The 20,402-nt window shown below is 37.9% G+C and overlaps 1 non-coding gene across 1 annotated transcript; it reads right to left on the reverse strand.

Moving 5' to 3' along the window:
* Positions 1 to 8,830: 8,830 nt before the first annotated feature.
* Positions 8,831 to 8,938, reverse strand: LOC148577258 (small nucleolar RNA R71). The gene has a single exon (XR_015903052.1). It is a non-coding gene; the product is annotated as a small nucleolar RNA R71 (small nucleolar RNA).
* Between the last annotated feature and the right edge of the window lie 11,464 nt (positions 8,939 to 20,402).

Consider the following 20,402-nt stretch of genomic DNA (forward strand, 5'->3'; position numbering starts at 1 on the left):
TCTTGCATTATAGATAGAACTAATTAACCTTTTTATTAAAATAGATATGAAAAGAGAACTACCTCAGGTTGGGTTGCCTCCCAACAAGCGCTCTTTTATTGTCACTAGCTTGACATCCTTCATCCTCTGATCATGGAAGTTGAGGTTTCTGTTGCCTTTGGTTTCCTCCTCTCACCGTAGGCTTCTCCTTGTTTTCCATAACTGCTTTCCCTTTCAATCCAGCAGCTTTTTCATTGTTCTTCGAGTCATCTTCAGTGGCTCTTAGGGACATCTCTCTCTCTCTCTCGCCCAATTTAGCAGGGTTTTGAACCAGTTGTTCCATGTACCTTTCAATTCTTTTGAGATATGCCTCTTGGTTTTTCCTTATGTCCTCCTGCTCTATTAATGTCATTTCTTGAATTTTCATAAACCTTTCCATCATCATTTCTAGAACATAGAGTTTTTGGAAGTTTAGGATTGGTTGTGACTGTGTTAATTGTGGTGATTGATGTAAGTCATTTTGGGCAGGTGGTGAGGTAGGATAGGGTTGGAGGTGTGTATATTGGGGTGGTGTGTAGTGATTTTTGTTGGTATGGTGGTGTTTTTGCAGGTTTGGGAAGTTGGGGTTATTATAGTTGAAGTCCCTTTGTTCCTGATGCTGAGATTCCCTCATTCTTAAATAAGAATGTGGTTTCCATGGTGGAAATTGTGCATTCACTGTGGCAGAATGTAGAGAATCAATTTGTCTAGCTATTGATTCCAATTGCTGCTGAGTTTGCTGGTGTAGCTGCTTGTTTTGATTCATGATTGCTCTCACTCCTTCAAGATTCATTACTTCCTTTTCTGAAATTGCATTCCGTGGCGTCTCAAATGAGTTTTGGTTATTGGTTTTTTCGTCACTGAACTCTGCAGTTCCTTGGATGGTTGCTGTTGTCTTGAGTAGGCCATCTGAGAAGTAATCTACTGCTTTTCTTGTTTCGGAGGTTAATCCTTCATAGAACGCTCGAAAATCCACCTTGTCATTTGCTTTCTTGTATCTCTCCCATGCTTTGAACAGTGGTTCTTCCTCTCCTTGTATCAATGGATGTACTCCTTCTTTCGTCTTGATGTGTTGTTGGGGTGAGGAAAATTTGGCTAGAAACTTGGCAACCAATTCATCCCAACTAGTTATACTTCCTTGGGGAAAAGTTTCAAGCCATTGTGCCGCTTCATCCTTCAGTGAGAAGGGGAATAACAGGAGCTTAATGGTATCATGGTCTACACCATTGAGATTGACAGCCCCACAAGTTTTCAGAAAAATGGATAGGTGCTGTTTAGAGTCTTCCAAGGGATTCCCACCATAGGAACAATTGTTCTCTATTAGTGTAATGAGTTGTGGCTTCATGTTGTGATGTTCTTCTTTCTCAGAAACTCCTTCTTCCCTGTGACATATAAATCAACTACGGAGCACACAGTGATTCTCTTGAAAATTAAGTGTAGTTAGTTGAGACAAAACGTCAAACAGTTAGCGGGTTAGTCAAAAAATAAAAAAAAAATATAAAGAAAAAGTGCTTGATCTAAATCACCACCTCACTTAATCATTGTCAATCTAATCAATCCCCGGCAACGGCGCCAAAAACTTGATGAGTATTTTGGTGAAAAATAAATTTCCTCCAAAACACACAAATCCAACCGGCAAGTGTACCGGGTCGTATCAAGTAATAAAAACTCACGGGAGTGAGGTCGATCCCACAGGGATTTAAGGATTGAGCAATTTTAGCTTAGTGGTTAATTTAGTCAAGCGAATGAAGATTTGGTTGAGTGTTTTGTGATTTGCAGAAATTAAATTGCATGGAAGTAAAGAGAACAGGGAATTAAAGTGCTGAATCTTAAAGAACAAGAAATTAAATAGCAGAAACTTAGAATGCAAGAAATGTAAATTGCGGAATCTTAAAGTGCAAGAAATGTAAACGGCTGGAATTGTAAAGGGAATTGGGGATTGGATTTGCAGAATTTAAACAAGGAAAAGTAAATTTGCATCAAACAGAAGAGTAAAAGGTGTTTGGGATTGAACCGGATATGAAGCAGAAAAGTAAATAAACATAGAAAGCAGTAAACAGAGAGGTGAAATGGGAAATTCAGATCTCAGGACCCAGAGACTAGAAAACCAAGTCTAGATCTCAATGCCTTCCTAGATCCAACAAGAACAATTGCAAGGGAATTGTAAATTGTAAGGAAAGTAGATGAGAAGCAAGTAACAGAAACGGAAATTTAATTTGCAGTAAACAAAGCAGAGAGATCCAAGGATGAGATTGAAACAGAATTCCTTCAATTCTCCAACCCAAGATCCAAGACAATTGCAATTGAAATAGAAAGCAATAAAATGAAGAGGAAGAGAAGTGAATTCTCTTTCTCCAAGACAAAGAAATTAAAGATCACTCAATATCCAAAGCTCTCCGAAAACTATTATGAAAATTCTAAAAGAAAGCTCCCCGAAGAACTTGAATTCTATCCTATTTATACACTTTCTTCAAATGATCTTCAAGCCTTGAGTTGGGCCTTTGCTCTTGGTGGAATTGGGTTGAAAGAGGCCTTGGTTGATTGCTCTTGAAGTTTGGAGAAGAACCAAAGTGAACCAATTGAACCGGGTTGGAGTTTTGCAAAAGTTGGACCAAAAGTTGGAGCTAAAGTTAAGGGTCTAACTTTGGCTCCAACTTTTCATAGCAGCCCACAAAACTTGCTGATATGAACGTTGGTGCCAACGTTAGGGGTCTAACTTTGACCCTAACGTTGGCCTTGCCTTGTGTGCTTGTGGCGCCAACGTTAGCCACCAAGTTAGGGGGCTAACGTTGGCGCAAACTTTTGCTCCTCCTTGTGATGTTCATGAGCCAACGTTAGCCTCAAAGTTAGGGGGCTAACGTTGGCGCAAACTTTTGGTGCCCAGGGGAGAATTTCATGTGCCAACGTTAGCCTCAAAGTTAGGGGGCTAACGTTGGCGCAAACTTTTGATACCCAGAGAGTGATTTTCAAGTTCCAACGTTAGCCTCCAAGTTAGGGGGCTAACGTTGGGGCTAACTTTTCAACCAAAAGTTTGTGCAAAAGTTTGATGCTAACTTTAGGTCCAGCTTTTTGCTTCCTGGTTCAATTTCACTTATTCCATTGTCCTCTCTTCACTCCTAGCCATTCCTTCTTGCTTCAACCTTTCTCCAAGCTTTCTTCACCTATCCTTAATCAACCAAACACATCAAAGCTATGCTCATAATCATGAGATATTCATTCTATCATAATATGCAACAATTATAGCATAAAATCTCATGAAATGGCATGAATTCATACATGGTTGATTCAATCAAGGGAAACATGAAAATCTACTCAATTAGCTTGCTTGTAGCTCAAGAAAGTGCAAAATTCTAATGAAAACAAAAGAAAGAGACTAGTGAAACTAGGCTAAGATGACTTGTCATCATGGATATAAAATTGCCAACATTGACAAGAGGACAAAGTAACGTCCCAGGGCTTGATGTGCAACATTTAGTTTTGGAATTTGAGAATTTAGCATCCACACGCACGCATAGGTGACGCGCAAGCGTGGATGTGCCAACATTGGAGGTCCAACGTTGGAGGTCCAACGTTGTCTCAAATGCTACCTCCAAACGTCCACGATGAGAAGCCCTGAATGTGGAGTTGAGAAACTTGAATCGACGCGCATGCATCTATGAAGCATAGCGTGGAATGGAAAAATGGTAATGAACGCGTAAGCGTGGTGTGCATGCACGCGTGGAAGGGAAAAAACACAGCCTTCATGCATACGCGTGGTATATGCACACGCGTGGACCCGAGAATATTGGCACTCCAACGTTGAGTCAAATGCCAATGACAGCAAGCAGTACTGAATTTTCAAAGCGGCATTTGATTCAACGTTTGCCCTCAAACGTGATCACCAACATTAAGGCCAATTCAATTCCAAATTGCACCTATACAGAATATGAAAGTTAGTTGCCAATGCCCATCACTAAGAATCATTCGTCATTGCTTCAATCAAGACCAAGGCCCACTTCCAAGTACTAGATCCAATTGAAGATGAGAAATAAGAGTAAAAATAGAAGGATTATTGAAGATTGAAAGAAGCTCTCTAGGAGGCCCTGAGGGGCTCTGGGAGTTCAGAATTCTGTTGTTTCTCTTCTGCACTTTTTCCCTTTTTAGTTTTATGTACTTTTTTTCCTTTTACTTAATAGCTAGGCTTTATTTTCCTACACTCTTCTTCTCTGTAAATTGAATTGAGCTATGAACAACTAACCCCTTTCATTCGGTTAGGGAGCTCTATTGTAATTCAATGGATCAATGGTAGTTTTCATCATCTTCTTCTTTCTTTTCTCTTGATTTTTGTTAGAAAGCTTTCGATCTCAATTCCATTGGATAGTTGTCTTGACAGAGAAGCTATCCATAATTGGAATTCTTCGGATCCTTCAGAGAGGGATGAAGAATTCATGCTAGAAATGCTTTCTCACATTGGATTAGATTGGGGTTTGGATGGATATAGTGACATGTAATCCTACCAATACTTTGATCTATGAATTTGTGTGGTATAATCAGTGACCGAACTTCAACTCTTCCCATGAGCAATTAAATCAAGACATTGGGTAATTTTTCATGCTTAGAGAGATTGGTGAGCCAAGACATTGGAATCCAATCATCTAAGATTGCCAAGCAATGTCAATGAATGCATTGATTGAGGAAGAGATGAAAATGATTTGATCCAGAGAGTTCAATATCTCCTAAAACCCATTGAATTCCCCATCTCTGATCTTCGCATTCTTTTATATTATGCTCTTTAATTTCATGCTTGATGAGCGGATAATTTATACGCTTTTTGGCATTGTTTTTACATAGTTTTTAATATGATTTAGTTAGTTTTTAATATATTTTTATTAGTTTTTAAATAAAAATTACATTTCTAGACTTTACTATGAGTTTGTGTGTTTTTCTGTAATTTCAGGTAATTTCTGGCTGAAATTGAGGGACTTGAGCAAAAATCAGATTCAGAGGCTGAAGAAGGACTGCAGATGCTGTTGGATTCTGACCTCCCTGCACTCAAAGTGGATTTTCTAGAGCTACAGAAGTGCAAATGGCGCGCTCTCAATTGCGTTGGAAAGTAGACATCCAGGAATTTCCAGAAATATATAATAGTCTATACTTTGCCCGAGTTTAGATGATGCAAACTGGCGTTCAACGCCAGATTTCTGCCCTATTCTGGAGTTAAACGCCAGAAACAGGTTGCAAAGCAGAGTTAACCGCCAGAAATAGGTTACAAACTGGCGTTTAACTCCAAGAAAGACCTCTACATGTGAAAGCTTCAATGCTTAGCCCAAGCACACACCAAGTGGGCCCGGAAGTGGATTTCTACATCATTTACTCATTTCTGTAAACCCTAGTAACTAGTTTAGTATAAATAGAACTTTTTACTATTGTATTTACAATCTTTGATTAGTCTTATGCTATCTTAGACCTTTAAGGGGGCTGGCCATTCAGCCATGCCTGGACCTTCATAACTTATGTATTTTCAACGGTAGAGTTTCTACACACCATAGATTAAGGTGTGCAGCTCTGCTGTTCCTCATGAATTAATGCAAAGTACTATTGCTTTTCTATTCAACTCAAGCCTATTTCTTCTCTAAGATATTCATTCGCACATAAGAACATGATGAAAGTGATGATTATGTGACGCTCATCACCATTCTCACTTATGAACGCGTGCCTGGCAACCACTTCCGTTCTACATGCAAACAAGCTTGAATGTGTATCTCTTAGCCTCCTGATCATGAGATCAGAGTCTTCGTAGTATAGGCTAGAATTATTGGTGGCCATTCTTGAGATCCGGAAAGTCTAAACCTTGTCTGTGGTATTCCGAGTAGGATCTGGGAAGGGATGGCTGTGACAAGCTTCAAACTCGTGAGTGCTGGGCATAGTGACAGATGCAAAATGATTACTGAATCCTATTCCAGTAGGATCGAGAACCGACAGATGATTAGCCGTGCGGTGACAGCGCATTTTGGACCATTTTCACTGAGAGGACGGGATGTAGCCATTGACAAAGGTGATGCCCAACATAAAGCTTGCCATGGAAAGGAGTAGGAATGATTAGATGAAGACAGCAGGAAAGCAGAGATTCAGAAGGAACAAAAGCATCTCTATACGCTTATCTGAAATTCTCACCAATGAATTACATAAGTATCTCTATCCTATTTATATTTTAATTATATTTTAATTATCAATTCACCATAACCATTTGAATCCGCCTGACTGAGATTTACAAGGTGGCCATAGCTTGCTTCAAGCCGACAATCTCCGTGGGATCGACCCTTACTCACGTAAGGTTTATTACTTGGACGACCCTGTGCACTTGCTGGTTAGTTGTGCGAAGTTGTGACAAAGAACTAAGATTATGAACGTGTGTATTAAGTTTTTAGCGCCGTTACCAAGGAATGAACGATCACGATTTCGTGCACCAAGTTTTTGGCGCCGTTGCCGGGGATTGTTCGAGTTTGGACAACTGACGGTTCATCTTGTTGCTCAGATTAGGTAATTTTATTTTAATTTTAAGCTTTTTGTTTTTATTATATTTATTTTCGAAAAAAATGTTCAAAAAAAAAAAATAAAAATTATTCAAAAAATAAATTATTCTATATTCTTCAGAATTTATAAGAAGGAATTCTAGAATCTCATGAGATAGGTTGAAGCCTGGCTGGCTGTAAAGCCATGTCTAAATTCTTTTGGACTGAGGCTTCCTCTTCACATGCTTGAACTATGTATGCTAAAGCTTGGCTGGCCATAGGCCATGTCTAGTGTTTTAGACTAACATTGCATGATTCTTGGAATTCTTATTAAAAATCTTGAAATCCTTATTTTTCTCTTTCCAAATAATTTTCGAAAAGTACAAAAAAATTTTTAATAAAATCATAAAACCAAAAATAATTTTGTGTTTCTTGTTTGAGTCTATTGTCAATTTATAAGTTTGGTGTCAATTGCATGTTTATCTCTTTCTTGCATTTTTCAAAAATTCATGCATTGCATTCTTCATGATCTTCAAGTTGTTCTTGATGAATCCTCTTGTTTGGTCTTCATATTTTCTTGTTGTGTGTTGCATCTTGTTTTTCATATGCATTCCTGTATTCATAGTGTCTAAAAATTAAAAATTTCTATGTTTGGTGTCTTGCATGTGTTTCTTTTCTTAAAAGTTTTCAAAAACATGTTCTTGGTGTTCATCTTGACATTCAAAGTGTTCTTGCATATTTTTCTTGTTTTGATCCATAATCTTTATGTCTTGTGTCTTTTTTATGTTTTTCTCTTTCTTCATTAAAAATTCAAAAATAAAAAAAATATCTTTCCCTTATTCTCTCATAAATTTTCGAAAATTTGGTTTGATTTAATCAAAAAGTTTTTAAATTTAATTGTTTCTTATGAGTCAAATCAAATTTTCAATTTAAAAATTCTATCTTTTTCAAACCTTTTTCAAAAAATCAAATCTTTTTCATTTTTTTCTTTCATAATTTCGAAATTTTCAAACTTTAATTTCAAAATCTTTTTTCTATTTCTATTTCATATTTTCGAAATTAATGCTAACAATTAATGTGATTGATTCAAAAATTTTAAGTTTGTTACTTGCCTAGTAAGAAAGGTTCAATCATTAAATTTTAAAATCATATCTTTTTGTTTCTTGTTAGTCAAGTAATCAACTTTAATTTTCAAAATCAAATCTTCTTAAATTTCTTTTTCAAATCTTTTTCAAAATAAATTTCAATCACATCTTTCTCAAAATCAATTTCAAAATCTTTTCTAACTTCTTTTCTAACTTCCTATCCTTTCAAAATTGATGTTCAAATCTTTTTCAACTAACTAATTGACTTTTTGTTTGTTTTAAAATTATTATCTTTTTCAAAACCACCTAACTAATTTTCTCTCTCTAATTTTCGAAAATCACCTTCCTCTTTTTCAAAATTTCTTTTTAATTAACTAATTGTTTTAAATTTTAATTTAATTTAATTTCATTTTTCTTTTTAAAATTTTCGAATTCTAACTAATTTTAAATTAAAAAAAACAAAAATATTTTTATTTTATTTTTTTATTTTCGAATTCTTCCATCTCTCATCTCCTTCTAATTATTTATCTACTAACACTTCTCTTCTTCTTAAAAATTTGAACCCTCTCCCTCTTTCTGTGTTCGAATTCTTATATTTTCCTTCTTCCATTCTTCTCTTCTTATACTTATATAAGGAATCTCTATACTGTGACATAGAGGATTCCATATTTTCTTTTCTGTTCTCTTCTTTTTCATATGAGCAGGAGCAAGGACAAGAACATTCTTGTTGAAGCTGATCTGGAACCTGAAAGGACTCTGAAGAGGAAGCTAAGATAAGCTAAAACATAATCCCCTGAAGAGGACTTTCCTGAAATTTTCGAAAAAGAAGTTGAGATGGCCGAAACCAATAACAATGGTGGAGGTGCAAGGAAGATGCTTGGTGACTTTACTGCACCAAATTCCAACTTACATGGAAGAAGCATCTCAATCCCTGAAATTGGAGCAAACAATTTTGAGCTAAAGCCTCATTTAGTTCCTCTGATGCAACAGAACTGCAAGTTTCATGGACTTCCATAAGAAGATCCTTTTCAGTTCTTAACTAAATTCTTGCAGATCTGTGATACTATTAAGACCAATGGGGTTGATCCCGAGGTCTACAGGCTTATGCTTTTCTCATTTGCTGTAAGAGACAGAGCTAGAATATGGTTGGACTCTCAACCTAAAGATAGCCTGAACTCTTGGGATAAGCTGGTCACGGCTTTCTTAGCCAAGTTCTTTCCTCCTCAAAAGCTTAGCAAGCTTACAGTGGATGTTCAAACCTTCAAACAGAAAGAAGGTGAATCCCTCTATGAAGCTTGGGAGAGATACAAGCAATTGACCAAAAAGTGTCCTTCTGACATGCTTTCAGAATGGACCATCTTGGATATATTCTGTGATGGTCTGTCTGAATTATCAAAGATGTCACTGGACCATTCTGCAGGTGGATCCATTCACCTAAAGAAAACGCCTACAGAAGCTCAGGAACTCATTGACATGGTTGCAAATAACCAGTTCATGTACACTTCTGAAAGGAATCCTGTGAGTAATGGGACGCCTTAAAGGAAGAGAGTTCTTGAAATTGATGCTCTGAATGCCATATTGGCTCAGAACAAAATATTAACTCAGCAAGTCAATATGATTTCTCAGAGTCTGAATGGATTGTAAGCTGCATCCAACAGTACTAAAGAGGCATCTTCTGAAGAAGAAGCTTATGATCCTGAGAACCCTGCAATAGCAGAGGTGAATTACATGGGTGAACCCTATAGAAACACCTATAATCCCTCATGGAGAAATCATCCAAATTTCTCATGGAAGGATCAACAAAAGCCTCAACAAGACTTTAATAACGGTAGAAGAAATAGGTTTAGCAATAGCAAGCCTTTTCCATCATCCACTCAGCAACAGACAGAGAATTCTGAGCAGAATCCATCTAGCTTTGCAAATATAGTCTCTAATCTATTTAAGGCCACTCTAAATTTCATGAATGAGACAAGGTCCTCCATCAAAAATTTGGAGGCAGAAGTGGGCCAGCTGAGTAAAAGAATCACTGAAACTCCTCCTAGTACTCTCCCAAGCAATACAGAAGAGAATCCAAAAAGAGAGTGCAAGGCCATAACCTTACTTGGTGTGGCCGAACCCAGAGAGGAGGAGGAGGACGTGAATCCCAATGAGGAAGACCTCATGGGACGTCCTCTGAACACTAAGGGGTTCCTCAATGAGGACCTGAAGGAATCTGAGGCTCATACAGAGACCATAGAGATTCCATTCAACTTGCTTCTGCCCTTCATGATCTGATGAGTATTCTTCCTCTGAAGAGGATGAAGACATTACTGAAGAGCAAGTTGCTAAGTACCTTGGTGCAATCATGAAGCTGAATGCCAAATTATTTGGTAATGAGACTTGGGAAGATGAACCTCCCTTGCTCACCAATGAACTAAATGCATTGGATAGGCAAAAATTACCTCAAAAGAAACAGGATCCTGGTAAATTCCTAATTCCCTGTAACATAGGCACCATGACCTTTGAGAAGGCTCTGTGTGACCTGGGGTCAGGCATTAACCTTATGCCACTCTCTGTAATGGAGAAACTAGGAATCTTTGAGGTGCAAGCTGCTAGAATCTCATTAGAGATGGCAGACAACTCGAGAAAATAGGCTTATGGACAAGTAGAGGACGTGTTAGTAAAGGTTGAAGGCCTTTACATCCCTGCTGATTTCATAATCCTAGACACCGGGAAGGATGAGGATGAATCCATCATCCTTGGAAGACCCTTCCTAGCCACAGCAAAAGCTGTGATTGATATGGACAGAGGAGAGTTAATCCTTCAACTGAATGAGGACTACCTTGTGTTTAAAACTCAAGGTTCTCCTTCTGTAACCATGGAGAGGAAGCATGAAAAGCTTCTCTCACTGCAGAGTCAACCAAAGCCCCCACAGTCAAATTCTAAATTTGGTGTTGGGAGGCCACAATCAAACTCTAAGTTTGGTGTTGAACCCCCACAGTCAAACTCTAAGTTTGGTGTTGGGAGGTCCCAACCTTGCTCTGATTATCTGTGAGGCTCCATGAAAGCTCACTGTCAAGCTATTGACATTAAAGAAGCGCTTGTTGCAACCCAATGTTATTTAATTATATCTATTTTATTTCTATTGTTATTTCATGTTTTATTAGGTTGATGATCATGTGAAGTCACAAGAACTACTGAAAAATCAAAAACAGAATGAAAAACAGCACTAAAAACAGCTCACCCTGGAGGAAGAGCACTCTGGCGTTTAAACGCCAGAAACAAGCATCTGTCTGGCGTTTAACGCCAGAAACAAGCACCAAGCTGGCATTTAATGCCAGAAACAAACATCAACCTGGCGTTAAATGCCAGAAACAGGCTACATTTGGGCGTTTAACACCAAAAACAGACAGCAGTTTGGCGTTAAACGCCAGTATTACATACAAAGGGCGTTTTGCATGCCTAATTGGAGCAGGGATGTTAAGTCATTGATCCCACTGGATCTGTGGACCCCACAGGATCCCCACCTCTTCTTCTCTCCTCTTCACAGCTTTTCATAACAATCTTCCCAAATACCATTCACCAATCAACTCAATCACTCTTCCCCATCACCTCTTAACCACTCACATCCCTCCACTCTTCCCCATAAAACCCACCTACCTCCAAAATTCAAATACTTTTCCCTCCCAAACCCAACCCTAATGGCCGAACCCTAAACCTCCCCCCACTCCTATATAAACCCCTCATTCCTTCTTCATTTTCACACAACACAACCCTTTCTTCTTCTCCTTGGCCGAATACACACCTCTCTTCCTCTCCTCCATTTTTCTTCTTCTTCTCCTTCTTTCTTTCTTCTTTAGCTCGGGGACGAGAAAACATTTTAAGTTTGGTGTGGTAAAAGCATTGCTTTTGTTTTTCCATAACCATTAATGGAACCTAAAGCTAGAGAAACTTCAAGAAAGAGGAAAGGGAAGGCAATTGCTTCCACCTCTGAGTCATGGGAGATGGAGAGATTATTCTCAAAGGTCCATCAAGACCACTTCTATGAAGTTGTGGCCAAGAAAAGGGTGATCCCTGAGGTCCCTTTTAAGCTCAAAAAGAGCGAATATCCGGAGATCCGACATGAGATCCGAAGAAGAGGTTGGGAAGTTCTCACCAACCCTATTCAACAAGTCGGGATCTTAATGGTTCAAGAGTTCTATGCAAACGCATGGATCACTAGGAACCATGATCAAAGTGTGAACCCGAATTCAAAGAATTGGCTTACCATGGTTCGAGGGAAATACTTAGATTTCTGTCCGGAAAATGTAAGGTTGGCGTTCAACTTGCCAATGATGCAAGAAAACGCACGCCCCTACACTAGAAGGGTCAACTTTGATCAAAGGTTGGACCAAGTCCTCATGGACATATGTGTAGAAGGAGCTCAATAGAAAGTTGACTCAAGAGGCAAACCGGTTTAATTGAGAAGACCGGACCTTAAGCCTGTAGCTAGAGGATGGTTGGAGTTTATTCAACGCTCAATTATTCCTACTAGCAACCGGTCTGAAGTTACTGTAGACCGGGCCATCATGATCCATAGTATCATGAATGGGGAGGAAGTAGAAGTTCATGAAATTATACCTCAAGAACTCTACAAGGTGGCTGACAAGTCCTCCACTTTGGCAAGGTTAGCCTTTCCTCACCTCATTTGCCACCTCTGCAATTCGGCTGGAATTGACATAGAGGGAGACATCCTCATTGAAGAGGACAAGCCTATCACTAAGAAAAGGATGGAGCAAACAAGAGATCATGGACCTTAACAAGAGCATGAGAAAATTCCTTACCATGAAATCTCGGAGATACCTCAAGGGATGCACTTCCCCCACAAAACTATTGGGAGCAAATCAACACCTCCCTAGGAGAATTAAGCTCCAACATGGAACAACTAAGGATGGAGCACCAAGAGCACTCCATCATTCTCCATGAGATTAGAGAAGATCAAAGAGCTATGAGGGAGGAGCAACAAAGGCAAGGAAGAGACATAGAGGAACTCAAGAGCACCATTGGTTCTTCAAGAAGAGGAAGACGCCACCCTCACTAAGGTGGACCCATTCCTTAATCTCCTTGTTCTTATTTTCAGGTTTTTCGGTTTTTGAGCCTTATGTTTTATTTATATTTGTGTCTTTACTATATGATCATTAGTATTTAAGTGTCTATGTCTTAAAGCTATGAATGTCCTATGAATCCATCTCCTTTCTCAAATGAAAAATGCTTTAATTACAAAAGAACAAGAAGTACATGAATTTTGAATTCATCCTTGAAATTAGTTTAATTATTTTGATGTGGTGACAATACTTTTTATTTTCTGAATGAATGCTTGAACAGTGCATATGTCTTTTGATATTGTTGTTTATGAATGTTAAATATGTTGGCTTTTGAAATAATGATGAAAAGGAGAAATGTTATTGATAATCTGAAAAATCATAAAATTGATTCTTGAAGTAAGAAAAAGCAGTGAATACAAAAGCTTGCGAAAAAAAAGTAAAGAAAAATGGCAAAAAAAAAAGAAAAAAAAAAGAGAAAGAGAAAGAAAAAGCAAGCAAAAAAAGCCAAAAGCTCTTTAAACCAAAGGCCAAGAGCAAAAAGCCAATAGCCCTTAAAACCAAAAGGCAAGGGTAAAAAGGATCCAAGGCTTTGAGCATCAGTGGATAGGAGGGCCTAAAGGAATAAAATCTTGGCCTAAGCGGCTAAACCAAGCTGTCCCTAACCATGTGCTTGTGGCGTGAAGGTGTCAAGTGAAAACTTGAGACTGAGCGGTTAAAGTCGAGGTCCAAAGCAAAAAGAAGAGTGTGCTTAAGAACCCTGGACACCTCTAATTCGGGACTCTAGCAAAGCTGAGTCATAATCTGAAAAGCTTCACCCAATTATGTGTCTGTGGCATTTATGTATCCGGTGGTAATACTGAAAAACAAAGTGCTTAGGGCCACGACCAAGACTCATAAAGTAGCTATGTTCAAGAATCAACATACTGAACTAGGAGAGTCAATAACACTATCTAAATTCTGAGTTCCTATAGATGCCAATCATTCTGAACTTCAATGGATAAAGTGAGATGCTAAAACTATTCAGAGGCAAAAAGCTACTAGTCCCGCTCATCTAATTGGAGCTAAGTTTCATTGATATTTTGGAATTTATAGTATATTCTCTTCTTTTTATCCTATTTGATTTTTTGTTGCTTGGGGACAAGCAACAATTTAAGTTTGGTGTTGTGATGAGCGGATAATTTATACGCTTTTTGGCATTGTTTTTACATAATTTTTAGTATGATTTAGTTAGTTTTTAATATATTTTTATTATTTTTTAAATAAAAATCACATTTCTGGACTTTACTATGAGTTTGTGTGTTTTTCTAGGATTTTAGGTAATTTCTGGCTGAAATTGAGGGACTTGAGCAAAAATCAGATTCAGAGGCTGAAGAAGGACTACAGATGCTGTTGGATTCTGACCTCCCTGCACTCAAAGTGGATTTTATGGAGGTAATGAAGTCCAAATGGCATGCTCTCAATTGCGTTGGAAAGTAGACATCCAGGTCTTTCCAGAAATATATAATAGTCTATACTTTGCCCGAGTTTAGACGACGCAAACTGGTGTTCAACTCCAGCTTTCTGCCCTATTCTGGAGTTAAACGCCAGAAACAGGTTGCAAAGCAGAGTTAAACGCCAAAAATAGGTTACAAACTGGCGTTTAACTCCAAGGAAGACCTCTACACGTGAAAGCTTCAATGCTCAGCCCAAGCACACACCAAGTGGGCCCAGAAGTGGATTTCTGCATCATTTACTCATTTCTGTAAACCCTAGTAACTAGTTTAGTATAAATAGAACTTTTTACTATTGTATTTACAATATTTGATTAGTCTTATGCTATCTTAGACCTTTAAGGGGGCTGGCCATTCGGCCATACCTGGACCTTCATCACTTATGTATTTTCAACGGTAGAGTTTCTACACACCATAGATTAAGGTGTGGAGCTCTGCTATTCCTCATGAATTAATGCAAATTACTATTGTTTTTCTATACAACTCAAGCCTATTTCTTCTCTAAGATATTCATTCGCACTTAAGAACATGATGAATGTGATGATTATGTGACGCTCATCACCATTCTCACTTATGAACGCGTGCCTGACAACCACTTCCGTTCTACATGCAAACAAGCTTGAATGTGTATCTCTTAGCCTCCTGATCGTGAGATCAGAGTCTTCGCGGTATAGGCTAGAATTATTGGCGGCCATTCTTGAGATCCAGAAAGTCTAAACCTTGTCTGTGGTATTCTGTGTAAGATCTGGGAAGGGATGGCAATGACGAGTTTCAAACTCGCGAGTGCTGGGCGTAGTGACAGACGCAAAAGGATTACTGAATCCTATTCCAGCAGGATCGAGAACCGACACATGATTAGCCGTGTGGTGACAGTGCATTTTGGACCATTTTCACTGAGAGGACGGGATATAGCCATTAACAATGGTGATGCCCAACATAAAGCTTGCCATGGAAAGGAATAGGAATGATTGGATGAAGACAGCAGGAATGCAGAGATTCAGAAGGAACAAAAGCATCTCTATACGCTTATCTGAAATTCTCACCAATGAATTAAATAAGTATCTCTATCCTATTTATATTTTAATTATATTTTAATTATCAATTCACCATAACCATTTGAATTCGCCTGATTGAGATTTACAAGGTGACCATAGTTTGCTTCAAGCCGACAATCTCTGTGGGATCGACCCTTACTCACGTAAGGTTTATTACTTGGACGACCCAGTGCACTTGCTGGTTAGTTGTGTGAAGTTGTGACAAAGAACTAAGATTATGAACGTGCGTATTAAGTTTTTAGCGCCGTTACTAAGGAATAAACGATCACAATTTCGTACACCAATGCTTAATCCCCATTCTCATTTAATTTCTGCAATTTAAGCTTCTGTCGTTTAATTTCTCGCACTTTAATTTCTGTCATTTAATTCTGGCAATTTAAGTTTCCCACCAAATTTACATTCTGCATTCCCAATTCAATTCTAATTTCGCTCAACTAGAACAATTCTCCAATTAACATTGATCAACCAACCAATCCCTGTGGGATTTGAGCTCACTCTACAGTGAGTTTTTACTTAACGACAATCCGGTGCACTTGCCGGTAGGAAGTTGTTGAGAGACAATTTTCGGGTGAATTAAGTTTATGGCGCTGTTGCCGGGGATTGGTTTTGTATTGACAGTGATTAAATTGGAGGATAACTAGATTGAACATTTTTCTTTTCTTTTGTTAATAGTTTTTATTTCAGTTTGTTACTGCTATTTTCTGCACTTTGAGTTGTTTTTCTTTGTTCATTTACTTTTTAGCACACTAATCACTAGCTGTTTGTAATACTGCCTAACTAAGATTTTCTCATTAATGACAATGGAGATTCTAATATCTTTTGGTGATTATTGTTTGAGACAGAACATTTTGCAAGAAAGAAGGGAGCATTCATCATATTCTGGTCAATCGAATTTCCTGGGAAGCTTCCCACCACCACAGGATGATGATTCATGTTATTATGCTCATGGTGGATGGGAGCATCAAGAAGATGAAATGGGGTACTTCCCAGAGCCACAAAATGGTCCATATTTTGGTGAAATTGATCATTACTCAAGTTGTGGTTAGGAAGATCAAAATCAAAGGAATTTCACTCATTCATACCCCATTCATCAAAAGCCATCACCTCTTAATTACCCAACCTCACCTCCGAGATTTACATGTCCAAGTTCTTCATCACTTGAGTATGCTTCAGCACAAAATTCCTTCCTAGATCCATACAATTCATTTTAGCATTCACAAAATTCATTCCACTACACACAAAATTCTTTTCACAGTCCACAAAACCCATTCCATTACCCACAAGAGTCATACCACTCTTAGAATACACAAGCACAAAACAACCAATTCTATTCACAAGCCCACCCCAACCAACCATCACAACCTACACAACCCCCTTTAGATCAACTTGCTAGGATAGAACTCCTCCTTGAAAAAATGATAAAGATAAAGGAAGAGGAGAAAATAGCAACAGGGGAGTTCATTCAATGGTCCAGAGCATGGAGGCTAGAACAAGACATCGCCTTCAAAAACATAGAAGCAAATTTAAACCATAGAGCAAAATACTTTGAAGAGATACCTAGCAAGGAGGATGAGGACCAAAGGATGAGTACAAGGGAGGAACCAGAAGAACAAGAAAAAGAGGCATTCATACCAAGTGAGATTCCTATGAAGGAAGAGGTTGTGAGAATATATAAGCCTAAGGCTCCATAGCCACAGAGGCTACTAGGGGTGACAAAAGAACATGCAAACTCACTCCCAAAAGACTCAATGCAACATCATGTAGAAGAAAGGGAGGAAGCCAATCAAGGGAGTCCACACTCCAATGAAACAGAGAGTTGCACAGAGGGTGAGTTTATTGAACCATCAATCTAAGAAGTTCTTGATTAAAATAATGCTCCAACTATCCAACAATGCCCAAGTCTTGAGATAAAGATGTGAAAGCAGTAAATACAAGCACCAAAAGGAGAATTGAGACCGAGAAACAAAGGATCATATCCATGAAAAAGAGAAGGTCAAAGAACAATCCAACTGTTGATCCAACAAGCAAGTTCACTCAAGCCAATCACAAAAGAAAGCTTGCTGGGAAGAAGCACTCAAAGCAAGGGGCATTAACTGGTCCCTTCCTCCACTTAAGGTCATTCCTCTTAACAAATTGGAAGAAGAGGAAGAAAGTCATGAACAAAGTGTCAAGCTAATGACAGTAAAAGAGTGCTTGTTGGGAGGCAACCTAACCAAAGGTAGTTCTCTTTCCCTAGTTAAATTCAATAAAAAAGTTAAGTAGATTCTCTGTATTGCAAGGAGGTAAGTTTGGTGTTCCACACCAAAGCAATTCAAGGGTGAATGTGTAATTCTAATTTTGGTGTTTCACCAAAGATTTCATTAAAGAACACATTGTAACCCTCAGCATGACTAGTCACTAGCTCTAACCAAACAGGGAAACTACTTAACAATAGTTTAATTTCTAGTTCATAGTTTATTTTTCTAGTTCATAGTTGTTTTCTTAATAAATGCACATGAGGTTCTCTGCATGTATTCAATTTGCTGCATTAGGCAAGGAACTAAGTTTGGTGTTCACACACCAACTCAAGTTCAGAAAATCACAAGCATACATGCATGCTAACAATCTTTCAAGTGCTTAGGAAACAAGCAACTTTTAATAACTCTGCAGGAATTCAATCAATCTCTTGGAAGGAATACACACCATCAGCTAAGAAGAAAATGAAGGACACAAAAGCCAAAGATGGTGATGATAGAAAGGAAGCAACTGGACTTCAAGAGGTTGTATTGTTGCTTAACTATTTATACTTTGCAATGTTTAAATTGGAAGTCTGAATGTGCCCCTGTTGATAGTTATTCTTTAGTTTAAGTCATTAGAATTTATTGTGTTTGTTTTCTTTAATTTTGTCATAAGTGTGCTAGTCTAAGTGCCTAGGCTACTGCTTCCTTGCTTGAATTGTATGCTGTGTCCTTTAGCTTAATAAAAGAAACTATGAGAATTTGCTGTGAAAGACAAGAGTGAAATCTAATGTGCAGAATTAAGTCCTAGCGTTGTGGTGGTAATTGCTAGCTAAGTTGATTCATCAATAAGGTACAGGGCTAAGATATCTCTTGAATTATGAGCTTGAAGTGCATTCTATGAGACTTAAATGACTTAATAAGATCTAAAAACAAAAAAAGGAAAAAAAAGAGAATGAAAAAAAAAAGAAAAGAGCAAATAAAGCTAGGCACCAATAGTTTGAACCTTAAGGAATGTGTCTGTGGTGTTTCTGTGCAAGGATCTACTTGGATGAGTAAGTTCTTAGGAGTGCTTTATCACTTGATAACTTGGGTTAACTAACCCGAGATTTTCAACTGAAAGTCCACTATCAAGAGCATCCTTGTCACAAAATATTTAGAATCCCCATTCCCATTTAATTTCTGTAATTTAAGCTTTTGTCGTTTAATTTCTCGCACTTTAATTTCTGTCATTTAATTCTTGCAATTTAAGTTTCCCGCCAAATTTACATTCTGCATTCCCAATTCAATTATGATTTTTCTCAACTAGAACAATTCTCCAATTAACATTGATCATCCAACTAATCCCTGTAGAATTTGACCTCACTCTACAGTGAGTTTTTAGTTGACGACAATCCGGTGCACTTGCCGGTAGGAAATTGTTGAGAGACAGTTTTTGGGTGAATTATATACCTCCACAACCTTATTCTTCATAGAAATTTCACTTGACACTGGGACCTCTTTTTCTTGTTCTTCCACTTCCTCACCCACAAATTAGTCTTCATCCTCAATGGTTGGCAATCCTAAGTTTCTCCTTATTTGCTCTAAGTGTCCTTCCATCTTCTTGAAGAGGATCTCTTGTTCTTTCCAGGATTTCTTTTCCTCTTCTCTAAGCCTCTTCATCTCCTCACAATGTTTTTCAAACATGGATTCATAATTTGAGAATGATAGCTCAAGAGATGAAGGCTGGGAATGACTTTGTGGATATGTATGTGTTGTGGTGAAATTGTTTTGAGGGGTATGGAATGAGTTTTATAAATAGTGAAATGAGTTTTGTGAATACTGAAATGAGTTTTCTGTGTAGTGTAATAAATTTTATGGTTAGTAAAATGAGTTGTATGGATCTTGGACTGAGCTTTGTGTTGAGACATAGTCAAGTGATGAAGAATTTTCAAGTGAGAAACTGGGAGGTGAGATTGGACAATTTTGCATAAATAAATTAAAGGTGTGCTCAAGTGATGAAAGCTCTTGATAAGTGGAGTACGAACTAGTAAATGCTCTTTGATTTTGATCCTCCCACCTACAACTTGAGTAAATTTTGGATTCATCAGGGTATAGATCATTTTGTGGCATTGGGGAGCAATCTTGCATGAATGTATTGACAGCATAATCAAGTGATGATGTCTTTGGATGATTAGAATATGAAGCATTAAAATCTCTTTGGTTTTAACTTTCCCAGCCATAATATGAGTAGTTGTTAGATTCATCAAAATGTGGGTCATTTTGTGGCACTGGGAGGTGTTCATATTCCATCATTTCTTGTTGATACTCCCAGCCACCATGAGGATAATGACTTGAATCATTTGGTGGTGGGCAGTATCCCATATAATCTGTTTGATTATTTTGTAGGTCTGGAGCATATCCCCACTGGTTAGATTGCTCATAATCTGTTATTTCTTGGTGATATTCCCAACCACCATTAGAGTAGTTATTTGGTGATAGTGGGCAATATCCCATGAAATTTGTTTGATCAAAAGATGAAGTGAACTCCATTTGAATTTTTGTAAAACACAATCACCAAAGAAAATTGAAATTCATGTCTCAGATGAGAATTTCTTAGTGAGGCAAAAACACAAACACCTAAGTATCAAAAGAAAACAGAAAATTGAAAGAACTTAAAGGACAAAAACAAAGAAAATTCTTAATCTAGATTTATCACCCACTTAATCAATATTGATCTAAATCAATCCCCGGCAACGGCGCCAAAAACTTGATGAGGAAAAATTGATTTTGACACAAACTAACTGGCAAATGTACCGGGTCGCAGCAAGTAGTAAAACTCACAAAAGTGAGGTCGATCCCACAGGGATTGATGGATCAAGCAACTTTAGTGTGATGATTAGTCTAGCTAAGCTGACAGTGGTGAATTGAGTGAAATTGGATCACAGAATGTAAATTGTAAGGAATTTAAAGTGCTGAAAGTAAATGGCAGAAACTTAAATGGA

The sequence above is a fragment of the Arachis ipaensis genome, chromosome B1 (assembly GCF_059453495.1).
Source record: "Arachis ipaensis isolate K30076 ecotype BB chromosome B1, ASM5945349v1, whole genome shotgun sequence".
Classification (NCBI taxonomy): Eukaryota; Viridiplantae; Streptophyta; class Magnoliopsida; order Fabales; family Fabaceae; genus Arachis; species Arachis ipaensis.